The sequence below is a fragment of the Physeter macrocephalus genome, chromosome 11 (assembly GCF_002837175.3).
Source record: "Physeter macrocephalus isolate SW-GA chromosome 11, ASM283717v5, whole genome shotgun sequence".
NCBI lineage: Eukaryota > Metazoa > Chordata > Mammalia > Artiodactyla > Physeteridae > Physeter > Physeter macrocephalus.
Genome location: NC_041224.1, coordinates 6,393,144 through 6,404,254, shown reverse-complemented (window position 1 = coordinate 6,404,254; position 11,111 = coordinate 6,393,144). Strand labels below are relative to the sequence as shown.

Below are 11,111 nucleotides of genomic sequence, written 5' to 3'. Positions count from 1 at the left end.
TGTTGGTATTTCTATTGCAAACCCAGAAAAACAAAGAAACCCAGAATTGTCTGTCTCAGCCAGCCCACGGAACTTCGCGTAATCATAGACAATAGTTAGAAGAATCAGGCAGGATGCCGTCACTCAGAACCCAAACCCAAACCGAAACAAAATCCCACGTTTATTTTCAGAATGGATTCTGATAAGGTAATCCAGTAGTAAGTCCTTTTACAATAGGAACAAAGGTCAGCAGATACTATTTTTTGATGCTTAGAAGAGAAAATTAAGGGAGGTCTAGCTTATACTTGAGGCCCATACAAAAATAGCAGATAAGAAAGTGAAGTCTTGGTTGAGACATCCGAGCCGAATAATTCTGCCCCGGTAGACAACTCCTCAGTCAGGTCAATACAATGATTTCAGTGAAGGTTTGAAACAGGTGTGGAAGTTTGAGATTCCGAAAGTTCCTGGGGGGACCGAGGTAAGGAAAGAAAGGGGGGAAAGTCTTGCATAAGAATGAGGGAGGGAAAGACAATATAAAAATACATAGAAAAAATGTGTTCGACTATCATATCTTACCCCGGGTGTGTGTGTGTGTGTGTGTGTGTGAGTGTGTGTGTGTGTGTGTGTGTGTGTGTTTCTGCTTTTGTCATAACCAAGTTGGGAAAACCTTAAATGTCCTTGAATAATAAAATACTGGGGGGGGGTCAATTCATAGGGAGTCTGAACGGATCCCGGTTAGGGTCGCCAAAGGTCAAATAGAGAGTCACTGAAATCCAACGTATTGACAAACTGCACTTTCTCATCCTACAAAAAAAAAAAAAAAAGAATTAGAACTCAGATTTGAGGTTGTCTACAACCTAGACAGTCAAGGCAGGATTCTAGGGAAATTCTTGAAGGAGAGGGTGACTCTCGGAAAACGAAGAGGAATGAGGTACAGTTCACGAAGGATGGGTCAAGTCCAACCACTTTAACTTCCGCTTCGGTCAAGCTTATTAGACAGACGGTCAGGGGAGGGGGGAAGGGGTGAACACAGGGAACCCGACCTTCCCCAAGGCACGTGACAATGCGTATGTTTCCTGCTCTTCTCTAGAAAAGACACAGACTTATGGACTGAAAGCTTTAAGGATGAGAAGAATGCTCGTTGCTGTCCTCTTGCACAATAATTTCTTTAGAGGGATATTCTCAGTTCTCAGCCTGATCCTATTTAGCTCTGTTCCCAGTGACCTGAGTGAATATGGGGAAGGCATCTCATCACGTTCGTAGGTAACGTGAAGCTTGGAAGGATGGGAAGGGTGAAGAAAGACAGACACAGAGTACAAATCGTTGTTGGTTGTCTGTCCCCCTTTTTAAAAAATCCAATAGTTTCTTTAATATTTCTAATCAAGGAGCAAGAGGCTTTCGTGAAGAGTTACTTTCATATCTTATCATTTCATGGATAAATCTGCCTTAAAGCTGAGATTGCTCTGTTCTTCACTCACCTATATTTAGTCATTGATACTGAGGGGATGCTATAGTCTGTATGAAATTTGACTATGAATATGAATACGAAAGCTCTTGCAAAACCTATATTTTAACTCTAGCCAGAGAATCAAGATGAACTGGGTTAAGCTCTAGATGGACAATATACTTTCAAGTTGTGTGAAACATTTGAGTTCCAATTCCCTATTATTTTTGACCGAATGATTTAAAACTCTTTTAGATTAATTGCTTGCATAACTGCCTACTAAAGAAAGAAAAATGTCTTCCATGTCCTAAGGAAACATTTTATGGGAAAGAACGTGTCGTGATCTTTAAAGTGACTCCATTACTGCCTGAAATAATGGCCAACTGTTAATTAGGACACACTTAAAATTACTGTTTTACTTGTGTTCTCCAAATGCCATCACTTCATCACTTTTGATTACCAAAGGTATATTTTGCAGTCAAAGCACTCAGGCAAGCACAGCAGAGACCATGACGCTTAGAGTCAGAGATTCCAAAGGCCTGAGACCCACCTCCACCTCCATCACACCAAGGCTGGATGTGGCTGCAGCCTGGAGCTTCAGCTCCACTGCAAGTACCTACCCTCCCACCCCCATCCTTGGGTCTTCTTTGTCACATACTTATACTTTACGTTTTCATTCTACCACTGATACATTTTCATAAGCCATATTTAATTTTTTCAAGGATTGGCTAAAAATAAAATAAATGACGGATAATCTCTTTTGGGAAAAAAAGACCTTTCTGCCCAAACCTGGAATCTCTGAATGCATAGGGATGCAACTGAATATTTATACAAGTTCTGAAAATTATATAAAGCTGTTTCCTATGAAATAGTGCAGAAACCACTGTGTGAGATGGTACATAGTACCCCTGGGAAGAAAAACACGAGCTACGCACCCCAACCCACCTAGCAGAATGCTAGGTGTAACCCAACCCTTTCTCTGCTCGTGGACGTGACCCTGCATACAGAAAGCAGACATTCCACGCCGCCCCTGTGGATGTCTCACAGGGACAGGTCCCTGCACACGTGAGGTTGATGGTGGACCAGCCTTGCCTACAACCGGTTAGATAAACCTCTCAGGTTTGGGGGTTCAGTACTAGGAACCCAGCTTGTATACAGGTAAGAGCCACATTCTCCAGTATGATATTTATCAGTAATAAAAATAATATTTTGGTCTTTCTGCTTCATTCTTGATGCCAGAATTCAACCATTTATTCAGGCCACATCACACCCATCAGAAACAGCTTGAAGGAATCCTCAACCCCATTTACTATAAAATAGGATGGAATCAAAATCAATTCCCATTGTACCACCAGTCTCCATATAAAATTCTAATTTAAAAGTTCTTCTCGCAATTTGGTGTCAGGAAAATCTGTCTCATCCTAAGGAGCTGGTACCCTTTTTCCCTCCCAATAAAGAGAGTTATGAAACTCTGGAGTCTGGGATGCCAGCAAGTCCACAATCTAATTTGAAGCTCAATCAAAGTAATCCGATGGACCACCTCACTTAGAGTATTGGAATCCGCTCTTACCTTGATGTTGTTTTCCAGCTTCTCTTCGTCATGTAGCTTTATCTTTTCTGTTGTCAGCCACAGCACCCCAAGTCCTATTTGGAAAAAGATAGGGAAGCCCACATTTTAAAAACATGAGATAATGTGAGTTGGAAACCAAAGAAAACAAGGGAGGTTTACTGAGTGATAACTAAGAGTCGTGCTAAGGACTTTATACCCATTACCTCATTTAATCCTTGTGATAACACAGTGAGTTTAGTACCATTATTACTACTCCCGATGAAGGGATGAAAAACCTGAGGTGTGGATGGGTCTGTTTGTCCAGCCTGCCATTGCTCCATGGGACAGACAGGGGACTGGAATGCATTCGACTCCAGAGTCTGAACTCAGGACTGCTATTTCACACCATCGTGAGCTTGAAAGAAGATCCAGCTTTAATGAAACTTATTTTATTTTATTTATTTATTTTTCCAAGAATTAAAAACAGAAGATTATTGAGGAGTTTTGAACAAAAGAGATTCAGCTTGCTATTGAATAAAACCTTAGATTTTTAAAATAATAATACTTATTTTAATAATGTCTAACTGTATAAAAAGCCACCGTTATCTAATTCATTGTTTTGTGCTCACATCACCTTTATGACTTTAAGGCAGATTAAGTTGGGGGCAGACACTTGGAAGATGAAGGCACAAAGTGTTATGTTATTTAACTAGACTTTGTGATTTTTTTACTTGTCAAAATAGCCTCTGAGAAAATGACACTCCCAAATTAGCAGAAGCTAAAATTCCATTTGCTATGAATGGAACGAAAGATTAGAAAACAGACCCATCTCGTGGACTCCATCAAAGTAGAACTTGTGAGTTCTGGAGGTGTGAAGGGTCAGCCCAAGCTCTACATTTTCTGCTACCCGGGACTGGGCATTATATCTGACATGCTAGGTCCTGCTTAGGTGTGGGAGACAGAGAAGCAGGTAAGACAGAGACCCTGCCCCTGTATTCAAGTCGGGGGCTGGGACGGTGGAGAGGAAGGTAGACAGACAACTTGCAGATAAACAAGGAAACGTACCGTATATCAGCCTATAAAGCTCTACGGGAGAAAAATAAACTAGAATAAGGGAGATCGGGGGCAGGAGGCTAGGAGTAGGGGTGCTGTTTCTATGGGTTGTTTAGGGAAGGTCTTACTTGTGGGGTGACATTTAAGCCAGAGCTAAGGAGGAGAGTGACCCAGGCACTCATGCAGGGAAGGAACATTCCAGACAGAGGGAACAGCAAGCGTAAAGGCTGGGGGCTGGTTTGGTGTTTCCAAGGGGCAGCAAGGAGACCAAGGGAGGAAGGGGGAAGCTAGCAGGAGATGGGCCCCGGGGGGCTGAGGGGACCAGACCACGCGGGGACTCAGGGGTCATTGAAAGGACGTTGGAGGGAGACTGGCTTTTATCTTAGGTGAGATAGCAGGGGCCACGGGAGCGGATGTCATGATCTGACTTCTTGAAAGGCTCACTCTGGTGGCTGCGTTGAGAGCCGCGTGCCGGGGGTGGGTGAGGGCGCAGGAACGCGTGTCGGCAAGGCCACAGGAAAGGAAGGGAAGGGAGGCCACGCGGGGGGACGCCAGCGCTGGGGCCTGAAACCCCGGGCGGTGGAGTGGCTGTTTAACGTGATGGGCAAAATGCGGGGAGGAATGGAAATTGTGGGTGAGAGAAGCAGTTCGGTTCCAGGCACGGAAACCAAGGGCGGATGCCAGGCAGGCAGTAGAGACGTGAGTCTGGAGCTCGGGATGGACCATGGGTTTAATGAGCATTTATGCCGTGAATGATGACGGACATCCTGGATTGTATAAAGATGACTGCATGTGTTGCAGGAGCGCATGCTGATCTGGTGAGAAAACGTTCCCGTCGCAAATCGAAAGTTCTAGAAGCCGCTAGGCTGTGAGCACCTGAGGGCAAAGACTTTGTCCTTCTTATCTCTGTTCTCCACCGCGGCTGCACCATTCCTGCATGTAGGACGGACTATGTAAATATCTATCGGACTGAACCTACCGGAGTAGAATTAATGTTCAAACCCCGAATCATAGTAAATGCAGTCAACCAAACCACCAAGGTTTTGTTTTTTTTTTTTCTAAACTTACTTAAAATTAATTGCTTGTCCAATTCAGTTCATTTCTCTTGACAGATATTTCCAGATTTAAAAACTATGTTGTAACTTGAATAACAAGCTTCACTAAAAGAGGCAAGGTGACATGTATTAGCTTAAAAAAAACTACACTGCAAGGAAACAAGAAGTATGTTCATTTTCTTTCCTTTAAGCAGACTTGTTTATAGCAACACTAGGAGAGACTAAACATATAAATTTTAAAAATGATCTCTACCCTCAGGAGACTCTAGAAACTAATAAAGCCAGTTAAATCAATTTCAGTAAACCACACACTGTTCATTCCTTAAGGTGGCTACTCCCGCCTTCCCCTTCCAAATATCTATAGCACTTTCATGGTATCTGGAATAGCAAGGGTCAGATAGTGAGAAAGGCACCCCCAGGAGGAAAAGGAAATAGGAAGAGAGTCTCCAGGAGGAAAACAACCACCCGCTTTAGAGACACATCAGACCTGGCTCATAAGATCTCTTCCGTTCCTGACCAGAGAGAGCTAGCTTTTTGATTAAGAGCAGAGGGCCCATTTCTTTCAATTCCATGAAATTTCAGGTGCCATTGGCCTCTGGACGTAACTCCACTATCCCTGCATTTAGTTTCCAAGATGCTTTTGGCCTGAAGTCTTCTGAATCAAGCTTGGGTCGTCCACCTCTAGCTCCTACAGTCCCTGTGCCCAGAACGCATCCTGGGAAATGGACATCCAACGCCAGGGTCTTGCGACAGACAATTGCTTCTAAATTGTGCGATCCTTCTCTCTAAAAGATAAAATTCTTCTTAAAGTGATGCAACTGATGGTATTCAAATTTCAAGAGCTATGTACGTGCTTAACCAAATCTTCCTGTTTGTAACAGATGTGGCAAGTAGACCAACTTATTTCCAGCCACACTAGACTAGCTCAAAGCAGTGACATCCTTTGCAGAGAGGCTTCTGAGGATAAGAAGCCAAGGCAAGAGAATTTGGGATTTGGGGTCCAGATACCCTCTTTGCAGACCTCATGCCACTTCCTCCCTTTCTGCCTGCAGCCAGGAGCTATACTCCTCCAGCAGCCTGAAGAAATAAGAGTCCTGTCATGAGCCAGAATCATTGACAACTGTCTCTGGAACCGTCAGGATAGGAAGTGGCCTCTTTTAGTTCAGTCCTTTGGAGACCAGACACTTCCGTGTCTTTTCAGTAGTGCCTGATCTCAAGAATGGAAATCACAGTCAAACACTTGTTGAAATAAAAATGCTCGACATCAAACTTTGAAAATGATTCTTCTAGGTTTGTAGGTAGCTGCAAAGAGAAATGGAGAGAGCTCTCGACCAGGAACACAGTGACCGGAGGTCATAGCTTAGGTCTCCCCAGACGCTCTGCCTGTCGTTGATGCCACTCACAGTTCTGCGTCAGATGAGATAACTGCACAGCCTTTTGAGGTGCAGTGCCTATGACACCACAGGAAGGCTGGACATCAGGTGCAGGTCATGGGCAGAGTCCAGCCACACCAGGAGAACCAGAGCCCATTACCCAGTTATATGGAACCCTTTTGCTTTGTCTTGATTACTCTTTTATCTAAAAAATAACACGTGGCCAGTGTGAAACATTTGGAAAATACAGGAAAGTCTAAAGACGCAGATAAACACCTGACAAGCCATGATCTCAAAGCAACTACTGATCCTGTATGGGCCCATATCCACCCAGTCTTCACCCTTCACACGTGATTTCTTCCTGGGATTGTGCTGTATGGGCTGTGTATCTGGCTTTCTAAGCTTAATATTGCATTCCTTAAACCGAGGGGTATAGAATGTCTGCTGAGTGCCTGCTCTGAGCTAGGTGCTGGGAAACACAGTGAACAACGTGGGTGCTGCCTGGGTGAGTTCATCATCCAGCTTTTCCATATCATTAAGAACTCCCATCAGACAGAGAAAGACAAATACTGTATGATATCACATATATATGGAATTAAAAAATAAAACTAACTAGTGAATACAACAAAAAAGAAGCAGGCTCACAGCTATAGAGAACAAATTAGCGGTTACCAGTGGGGAAGGGGGTGAGGGGCAAGACGAGAGAGGCAATTAAGGGCTAACAACTATTAGGTATAAAACAAGCTACAAGGATATATTGTACAACATGGGGGATACAGCCAATATTTTATAATAACTATAAATGGAATATAATCTTTAAAAATTGTGAATCACTCTGTTGTACACCTGAAACTTATATAATATCGTACATCAACTGAACCTCAATTTAAAAAAAATAAGAACTTACCATAAACATAATTTCTAATGGCTACATCTCACTCTTAAAGCAATTGGTTGTTGTTATTCCACTCTGTGTGGCACTGAAGGAGATACTACGGCTCACAAGAAAGCAAAAGAGAAAAGCCAGGAGAAGGTGACCGGGTGAAGTTACAGAGTAGAGAGAAGAAAAAATGCGATAGGAGACAGAGAAGGAAATCCAGCAAGGGTGAAGCAGAGTAGAAGCAAGGAAGGTGAGTATCTGCACGTGGAGAAAAGAACAGAGGCTCTAGTGCCTGGCAGATGGCCAGCTGGGGGATCTCGGGCAAGTTTCTTCACACTCCTGTGACCCGGTTTCCTGGTCTGGAAAAGTGGGGCTAATAACACTCGCTTTCTGGAGTAGTAATAAGGATTAAGTGAGATCATATATGGAAAACATTTGGCACCCAAGTACTCAATACGGGATATTATTAGCCTTTATTAATCACTCTCATATTTCAATATTGCACAATACATTGCACCAAGGGGGGCGGGGAGGAAGTACCAATTAAAATTTTTTTCTATTCTTATTAGATCATATATAGATATCAGATGAATGAATGAAAAGTCTGATTCACTTATTTTTAATTTTTTTTTTAAAGTATAGCTATTCCCCGTGACCTACACAGCTACATGTATGTGCCAGAAAAAGGTGACACTGGAAAACTGTGCCTACAAAGAGTTTAATGGAAGGACCTTATCCAAAGATTTGGGCAGAGAACCTAACAAGGGGCGGTGAAGCCTCTCTGGGCATCAGTGGGAACCCACGGCCACCTCTGAGCCTAAACCCAGCAGGTGCTGTAGGATCTCCGCCTGGGAGCCGGGGAGGAGAGCAGACACCTTGCCGTCTGTGTGCCGAAACCCCAAGGAAGTCAAAGGGCAGCAGATGCCCCGGACGGACGATGCCACCTGCAGAGATCAGCTTTCAGGCACAGAGAGCACAGAAATGCAGAGAGGGTGCGAACGGGCAACGGAGAAAGCGCAGCGCATGGGAGCTTCTAGCACATCAAATTCTGGTTATCCCTGGGCATCTGTGAACGTACCCATCAAAGACCATTTGTAAATGTGTTGACCGTGCTTATGGAGGCCAGGTGCCCACGGGCCCTGCTGCCCGAGCACCACTGCACGCTCATCCTGTGAGCATCCGCACAGGCTACAAGCTCCGGGAACCCAGGACCGCAACGTTGAAAGCCATCGGTTCCCAGTAAAACCACACATCCTCAAAATCAATGGAATGTAATGTGCAACCCAAACCATAAATCTTGTGTTTATTAGCACTGTGTGCCTCTGTTTATGATAAAAGGAATTGCATTTTTGTCAGGCATTTCTCTTAGGTCTAACGATGAAAAGGATGTTTTGTGATTAACTTCACTGGGGGAAAAGGGCAGAAGAGACTAATACAGAAAGAAGTGGCAGATTTAGCACTTGTTAATACTTGATAAATGAATACAAACCAGACCTCATAATTCACTGTTCTTCCCAGCTCCTCTTTGTCCAGTTAGAGAGGGCATGGACGGACAGAGGAACATGCAGTCAAATGAAATTCGTTTGGGGCACAGAAAGCAGCCATTGTCTCTTGGGGACAAGCTTTCCACCATTTTCCTAACAGGAAAGAGAAATCTTACCTATAGGTCACAATAACAGCATGGCAGGCAGTGGAGTTCTTGTTATGCTGTTGATTTAGTATGATCAGAAAATGTAGTTGTGTCTGAAAATTACTTTGTTCAAGGATATATTGTACCACGCGGGGAATATAGCCAATATTTTACAATAACTATGAATGGAGTATAACTTTAAAAATATTAGAAACAGTTTTTCACAGATGAATTCCATTTATATACTAATAGATTTGATTTTTTTAAGTAAATAAAAATCAGTTACGTTAGAATATGGGATTGCTTTTTAGGATTTAAAGGCTCAAGTTTTGTCTAAAGCAATTGTTGAATATATTTAAAATACAGATGTTTCTGGTTTTTCTTTTAACTCCTCTTCCTTATTCAGATTGGAATAAAGTGAGATGTGTGGGTGAGAAAAAAAAGAAAATTACTTTATTTACATATTTAAATGTTATTTACCATAGATCAGATGTTCTTAGTTTTAAAATATATATTAGTATATATTTAGGCTCTTTAAAGGAAACTCAAACCTTGGACAAGTTACCTCTGAATTAATAAGCCTGTCATCAATTGAGAGAGAGTTGTTGGGAGTGGAAGCTGTGCATTTCAGGTGGTTGTTTTAATTTGGTCTTTTGTGTCTGTTTTTATTTCACTCATATATTTATTGCCTGCATCCGTAGCCCCTGCCATCTGGGAGGCCCTGCTCCTTAATTTCCAGTTTGGATGGCAGTAAAAGATGACAGCTTTGGTGGAAAGCACTAATCGTAAAAGATAAGGCACTTGGGAAATTTCTCCCTTTCCCACTGCCGGCTGCGTCCCAGGGCAGGCAGATCCCATCAGGGATTTCAAGGGTTGGAGGTTGTGTTCCCAGATAAGACGCAGCCATCAGCTCTGAGCAGTTGCAGGAATGAGTGGAATTTAACCATTTTATTTATTACTGGGGGATTTCAAATTACTTTGCTCCAGGTTTACTAAATTTCCAAAATGTTCTCTAGGTCAGACCGAATGGGAACTTTTTATCTCAGGATTTCTGATTGGTTACCAATTCCACAAATTCCTGTGTGACCTTCCTTAATTTTTCCCAGGCTCTTTGTTATAAAGAATGATTCACTGACTACATATCTTTTTAAAGGGAGTGTTGGACTACAGCATTAAACTCTAATCACAATTCATAAAGTCTTTAAAAAGCTATTATTGTTGCAAAATGACAAGGAGTTGAAGAACCCCACCAGCGCAAGCCACTGGTCTAAGAATGTGATTCGAGGTGGACAAACGGCTTTCATTTAAATGCTTCTGCAGATTCTTTTCCTCTTTCCCAGGCCTTTACCCATAATTGAAGCACAAATGTTTATTTTTAAAGCTTTAGAGCGATTTGGTTGGCTTTTTTAGACGGTATTTTTGCAGCCCTTTGGAATCTGTCATATCAGATATTAGAATACTAATGTCATTACCAGAAAGTCCGACTTGATACTGTTTTACACCTCCAGAGCCAGCAAGAACAAGCGTCTCTCTCTCTTTTTTTTTTTAATTGAAGTATAGTTGATTACAATGTTGTGTTAATTTATAGCACAAGCATCTCTTGATAAAGATGCTTAAAGAAGCCCTATGCTAGTTTTTTAGACCCAGAACCACATGCATCTAAGAGAAGTGTCCGCACAGGGTCCTAGTCTGGGGCAGAGAACTCTCTTCTGCTGTCACTTGGGATCAACTAGGAACAAAAATTGTGATTAGATAGAATTTTTTCTGCTCTCCATGCCCAGAGAACAAACTCAGCAGAGAATCAAATCAGAAGGTAGATTTTCATCAAGAAGTCAAATCCCAAATGGCCTTTCTACTTTTCTCAATTTGGTTTTTATTTTTTATACAGCAGGTTCTTATTAATTATCTATTTTATACGTATTAGTGTATACACGTCAATCCCCGTCTCCCAGTTCATCACACCACCACCTCACCACGCCCCTGCACCCTGCTTTCCCCCGTTGGTGTCCATATGTTTGTTCTCCACATCTGTGTCTCTATTTCTGCCTCGCAAACCGGTTCATCTGTACCATTTTTCTAGGTTCCATATACATGCGTTAATATACGATATTTGCTTTTCTCTTTCTGGCTTACTTCACTCTGTAGGAC

General features: G+C 42.5%; 1 long non-coding RNA gene across 1 annotated transcript in view; it reads right to left on the bottom strand.

The window, feature by feature from the left end:
* Nucleotides 1–653: 653 nt before the first annotated feature.
* LOC102988755 (uncharacterized) overlaps nt 654–11,111 on the bottom strand; it is a 17,983-nt gene continuing 7,525 nt past the window's right edge. Inside the window, exons 2-3 of the long non-coding RNA XR_447449.2 lie at nt 2,994–3,067; nt 654–783 (exon numbers count right to left, since the gene is read on the bottom strand). This is a non-coding gene — a long non-coding RNA (uncharacterized lncRNA). The remainder of the gene's footprint in view (nt 784–2,993; nt 3,068–11,111) is intronic.